Source organism: Lathyrus oleraceus, chromosome 5 (assembly GCF_024323335.1).
Source record: "Lathyrus oleraceus cultivar Zhongwan6 chromosome 5, CAAS_Psat_ZW6_1.0, whole genome shotgun sequence".
In the NCBI taxonomy this organism is placed as follows: Eukaryota; Viridiplantae; Streptophyta; class Magnoliopsida; order Fabales; family Fabaceae; genus Lathyrus; species Lathyrus oleraceus.
The window spans coordinates 316,781,366-316,788,280 of NC_066583.1; positions in this window are offsets into that span (position 1 = coordinate 316,781,366).

Here is a 6,915-nt window from a genome sequence, read left to right on the forward strand (position 1 = left end):
GTCAACATACTCTGGAAATACAAGCAAATGGTCAAGGAAAATTCAAAGGAGTCAGAAGGACTGCTGGTCGCTTCGAATTCTCATCTTGTCAAAAGAAGCAAACTTCTGGAAAAGAAGTTATATGTTTCGAGTGCAAGGAGCAAAGCCATTACAAGAATGAATGTTCCAAGCTGAAGAAGGACAGAAGACCCAAGAAGAACTTCTCCAAAGTCAAGAAGGGGCTGAAGGCTACCTAGGATGACTCAGAATCTAAAGAAGAAGATTCTGACGAAGAAAAAGCTAATGTTGCACTGATGGCAACTACTGAGGATCCCACAAGCTTTGAGGAACCAGAAGATAAGTTTTTTTTAGAATCAGAATCCGACTCTGACTCTGAAGAGATATTCTTTAATCTATCTCGTTCTGATATTGAAATTTGTCTTTCTGAAATTCTGGAAAAGTAACAGAGTCTTTAAAGCAAATACAATGACCTTAAACAAGTCCAAGTAACTACTTTTGAAACTCAGAGAGAACTTGAGAATGATAGTTCCTCTATAAACAAAAAAGTCTTTTCTTTAGAAAGTAATAACTCTACTTTGAAAAGCAAAATTTCAAAACTAGAGGAGGAAATAACTTCAGAAGTTTCTGGTACTGATTGCGTCATCAGATATGATAGAGCATTCCGGTATTTTCTGGCTAAAAACATAGATAGAAGCAAAATGGCTTCCTTTATCTATGGAGTTAGCAGAAATGGCAGGAAAGGTTTGGGTTGTATAAAAACTACAAAACCTGACAAAAATCAGAAGGTCAAACCAAAACCTCTCTATGTGCATTTAGTGCTTGTTGGCAATGAGTTTGATATTTCTACATAAACACAGAAGCATACTAAGGATAGGAACTTTGTTCTGAAACCTAAGTATCATGCACAAATCTCTCATGATGATCCTTCTGCTAAAATACCCAAAGTTGTGAGAAACTCTGGGAAAACTAACAAAAGAGGACTCAGAAAGTGGGTACCTAAGGATAAAATCATTTATGTTGTAGACATCCTTAACAGCTCAGCTGAGACACCAATCATGGTACTTGGACAGTGGATGCTCGGGACACATGACAGACAGAAGGTCTATGTTCCAAGATTTGGAACTTAAGCCTGGAGGTTTTGTTAGTTTCGGAGGAAACTAGAAAGGAAAAACCATTGGCTATGGAACCATTGGTAACGGTAAACTTCCTTATATTACTAATGTTCTTTTAGTTAATGGTCTAATGCATAATCTATTGTCCATTAGCCAACTTAGTGATAATGGTTATGATATCATCTTTAATCAAAAGTATTGTAAGGCTGTTAGTCAGAAACACGACACAATCCTTTTTAATGGAAAGAGGAAAAACAACATTTATAAAATTAGTCTTTCTTATCTTGAAGATCAAAATGTAAAATGTCTAATGTCTGTTAATGAGGATGATTTCTCATCTAAATAAGCTTGAATTAGTCAGAGGTCTACCCAAACTGAAGTTCGCTTCAGATGCTCTTTGTGAAGCATGTTAGAAAGACAAGTTTTCTAAAACATCTTTCAAAGCTAAAATTGTTGTTTCTACCTCTAGACCATTAGAACTTCTGCACATTGATTTGTGAAATTCTGGTATCAGATATAAGATGTCGAAGGTAATGTCACGACACTAATATCTTGTAATACACAATGGATAAACAAAAACAGAATGGTAAAGCGAATAACACAAGCAATTGTTAACCCAGTTCGGTGTAACTCACCTACGTCTGGGGGCTACCAAGCCAGGAAGGAAATTCACTAAAATAGAATTAGTTCAAAGACTCTCCGTACACTTCAACAAGTTACAGTCTTTCTCACCTAATCTCTACCCGTGCAATTTCTACCTAAGCACTCTTAGATATGAGAATCCACTCACTTCCCTACAATCACACACCAGTGATTTTAAACAACAATCCCTTGTGAAAAGAAAATACTTTTCAATTACACACTCTTGATTTTACTTCACATTTTCAATCAAGAAGACACACTCTTGATCTTTCTTCACAGCTTTGATTAAGAAGACACACACTCTTGCTTAACAGCTTTAGAGTGACAAATTACAACCACAAATAAGTCCAATTCAATCATCAATGGATGACTTGAATGACCTACAAGTCTTACGACTAAACAGACACAAACCCTAGCTCTCTCTCTATATTTCGCTCAGTCTTGGTTGTGTATTCAAACAGGTTTTCTAAGGCCCTTTATATAGAAGCTTTCAGCTGGGCTTGGACATCTTGAAAACCCTAAATCTATTTTCCAATCAAATCTTTTCATAACAGCTGGTTAGATCTCCTTGGAAAATAAGTAAATTTGGTTGTAATCCATGATTGAATGCGCCAGCTAATCATATCTTCAATCATCCAAAGATTGCCATTAATTGTGCAATCACAAAACACCAGACATTCACACTGAATGTTCTGTGTACAGGATGTCATGACATCGGGTCTGACGTCCTGGAAAAATCCTGCATAATTCAATAATTCCTTTTATAACTTCCAGCAGGTACAACCATATCAGATGTCATGACCTTGTGTATGTCATCTGAAACAATCCTGCATGAACATGTCTTTTCTTTAAGCTCCAGCAGGTACATCTAATATCAGAAGCCATGACATTGTATGTGGCATTCTGAAACAATCCTGCATGCACATGTTCTTGAACTTCAGCAGGTACATAGGATATCTCATGTTAATACATCACACATAACATCTTGTGAACACTCTTTGTTTTACCAAAATTGCTGCCAACACTTAGAATCAACAATTTGTTTGGACTAGTGAAAAATGCGTCTATCAATGGAAAGAAGTATGGATTAGTCATTGTTGATGACTACAGTCGTTGGACATGGGTAAAGTTCTTGAAACACGAGGATGAGTCTCACTCTGTATTCTCAACCTTCTACTCACTAGTGTAAACAGAAATGAATTGCAAAATAGTCAAAGTCAGAAGTGATCATGGTGGCGAATTTGAAAATAAACATTTTGAAAATATTTTTGATTCAAATGGTATTTCCCATGATTTCTCTTGTCCTAGAACTCCATAGAAAAATGGAATTGTAGAAAGGAAGAATATGACTTTACAAGAAATGGTCCGTATCATGATCTAAGAAACTAATATGGCTAAGTATTTTTGGGCAGAAGCAATTAACACAGCGTGTTATATTCAGAACATGATTTCTATTCGACCTATTCTGGGTAAGACTCCTTATGAATTATGGAAAAATAGAAAACCCAACATTTCTTACTTTTATCCTTTTGGATGTGAATGCTTTATGTTAAACACTAAAGAGAATCTTGGCAAGTTTGACTCTAAGACACAAAAGTGTTTACTGTTAGGATATTTTGAACGCTCTAAAGGCTACATAATCTTTAATACATAAACACAAATTGTTGAGGAATCAATTCATGTTAGATTCAATGATAAGTTTGACCCTAAAAAGTCAAAGCTAGTTTAGAAATTTGGAGATCTGAAGATCGATCTTCAGAATCCAAAGAAATTGTGTCTGAAGAAAAAGACTCAGAAAGCAAAATTAAAGAATCTGAAGAAACGACTCAACCAAAAGCAACCATTGATCCAAATCATCAGAAGAAGAGTAGATCAAGAACTTCTCATTCCGAAGAACTGATTCTGGGAGACAAGAATGCTCTAGTCAAAACTAGATCTTCATACAAACCCTCTAAAGAAACTCTTCTAGATTTGGTGTCTCTGATAGAACCCACCTCTATTGGTGAATCTCTTCTGGATAATGAATGGATTCTGGCCATGCAAGATGAACTGAATCAATTCACCAGAAGTGATGTTTGAGATCTTGTTCAAAAACCAAAAGGCTTCCATGTCATTGGAACCATATGGGTTTTCAGAAACAAGCTAAATGAGAAAGGCGAAGTTGTCAGAAACAAAGCTCGATTGGTAGCACAAGAAGGTATAGACTATACATAAACCTTTACTCCAGTTTCCAGGTTAGAGTTTATTCATCTTTTAATTTCTTTTGTAGTAAATCATAACATCATTAATTTATCAGATGGATGTTAAAAGTGCATTCCTGAATGGTTATATCTCTGAAGAAGTTTATGTGCATCAATCTCCTGGCTTCAGAAGTTCTCAAAACCCTGACTTTGTTTTTAAATTGAAAATGTATCTGTATGGTCTAAAGCAAGCTCCAAGAGCTTGGTATGGTAGACTAAGCAACTTTCTGTTGGAAAATAATTTTACCAGAGGAAAAGTGGACACAACTCTCTTTTGAAAAACCTTCAAGAATGACATTCTGGTTGTGCAAATATATGTTGATGATATTATTTTTAGTTCTGCTAATGTGTCGTTGTGCAAGGATTTTGCTAAGTCTATGCAGGCAGAATTCAAAATGAGTCTGATGGGAGAGCTGAAGTTCTTTCTAGGAATTTAAATTGATCAAAGACCAGAAGGCATGTATATTCATCAAAGAAAATATACAAAGGAACTTCTAAATAAATTAAACTTATCAGAATGTAAGCTAGCAAAGACTCCAATGCATCTTACATGTATTCTGGAGAAAGAAGAGGTAAGTAGTAAGGTAAATAAGAAGCTTTTCAGAGGTATGATAGGTTCTCTTATGTATCTAACAACTCCTAGACCTGATATCTTATTTAGTGTATGCTTTTGTGCTAGCTTCCAATCAGATCCTAGGGAAACTCACTTAACTACTGTTAAGAGAATCTTTAGGTATCTGAAAGGTACTACTAATCTTGGTTTATTTTATAGAAAATCAAGTAAATATAAATTAGTAGGCTTTATGACGCTGACAATGCCGGAGACAGAATTGAAATAAAAAGTACTTATGGAAGTTGCCAATTTCTGGGATACAACTTAATCTCATGGTCCAGTAAGAGACAATCAACAAATGCGCTATCAATAGCTGAAGCTGAACATATCACAACTTCTTGATATAGCACTCAGATACTCTGGATGAAGAGTCAGCTGGAAGATTATCAGATATTTGAGAGTAACATTCCTATTCTATGTGATAATACTTCTGCTATCTGTTTATCTAAGAATCATATCTTGCATTCCAGGGCTAAGCATATTGAAATAAAATATCACTTTTTACATGACTATGTTCAAAAGGGAATTTTCCACTTAAAATGTGTTGATACGTGACAAAGGGGGAGAAAACATAACATTCTAAAGGAGAAGAATCAAGAGTTTATCTTGATATCTAAATTCCTAAGTAAAAAACCCAAACATTGTTTAAATGTTTATGCTAACAAATACTTCAAGAAAAGTTTATTAAGTGTTTTTTGCAGGGTTAAATGTCAAGAATTAGAATGGTTTGTTAATCTTCTTTCTCAAGAATCAGAATGATTCACAAAGAAGCTTCTGAAGAATGATTCTCAAAGAAGTTTATGAAGAAAAGTCTTCAAAGAAGTTTCTGAAGAAAGCTCTTCTGAAGGTCTATCAAAAGGATGATGTTATCAACCAGTGTTCTCGACAACATCAATCAACTATTGAAGTTAAAACCAGATTCTGACTATTTATTCATTATAGTACTTCAAAAGGTAAATCAGGAAAGTGTTATTTCATTCTGAGTTTATCTTTATAGGACTATACATCTCAGGGGGAGCTTTGTGCTTCTGTAAGATGTATTCTTATGTGATTACCCCGTATAAAACTGTTCATCAAAATACATGTTTTGTCATCATCAAAAAGGGGGAGATTATTAGAATAAGATTTGGTTCTGCATCTATACCTTGAGTTTTGATGATAATAATGTTGTATTTGTGTGATAAAAATTTTGGTACCCTAATGGTTTGTTATTGTGTGGCTTTAACAAACAATTATGATTCTGATTATATGATGTGCAACATCATCAATTTCTGAACTTTGTGTTCCAAATTCGCTTATGCGTTGAAATTAGAAGTTCTGAAAGGCGTCAATATTGCTGCTGCGATGTTCATTTTGCTTCTACGTTATCTTTCATAAGAAGCTTCTGAGGAGACTCTATATTGTTGTTGCAATGTTCTCTCAATTTTTGCTTCTGAACGTGACTTTGATCAACAAACTTCTGAAGAATGGCAAGCTTATGAAGTTGTGTTATGTAGCTAAAGACTTTGAAGATCTCAAGACAGACAATTGAATTTATCAAGGTTCTGACCGAGGATTCTGAATACTCTGAAGATTCTGAAGACACTGAAGAACTCAAGCCAGACTACTGACGCTGTCAAGGTTCTGACCCAAGGTTTTGAAGTTTCTGAATCCAGCTCTCTACTTCTTCATGTCATGCTTCAATCATCTTTAATCAGAAGCCAATGAATCTGAAGATAAGATCAAATGTGAACGTGATCAAATAATACATAGTACAAATCAAACAACCTTTTCCACTACCTTATTTCATGGGCAATGACTGTATTATTCATCACACCTATCACTGATTATATGGGTGAAAGGAAATTACGTGGTATCATTCCTTTCTCATCCAACAATAGACAACCGCTCAAGGAGCTTTCCCCATTTTTCCCTCCAACGGTCACATGCTTACACTATATAAGCATGCATTGGAGACTTGAAGAAATTGCTGATCTACACAAGTATTTTGACAAGCTAATTTTCTTTGTGAAAAGCTACCATCTTTTGTATACAGTGTTCTTTAAGTATTTATTATTCATTTGTGTAAATATGCTTTTGTAGAAGCATCTTGTAACACATAAAATTTTATTCAAACTATTTGTTTGATTCCTTAAAGAGGTTATCCTTGAGAAGACAAAGAAGGTTGTTCTTTGTGAGTCCTTGAGGAGACTAAGGTTTAGTTGGATCCTTGAGAAGACAAAGAAGGGTATTCTTTGTGTTTATTGTAATTTGTTGATTATAGTGAAATAAGTCCTTGTGTATAAGGCAAATCACCTTGGAGGATGGG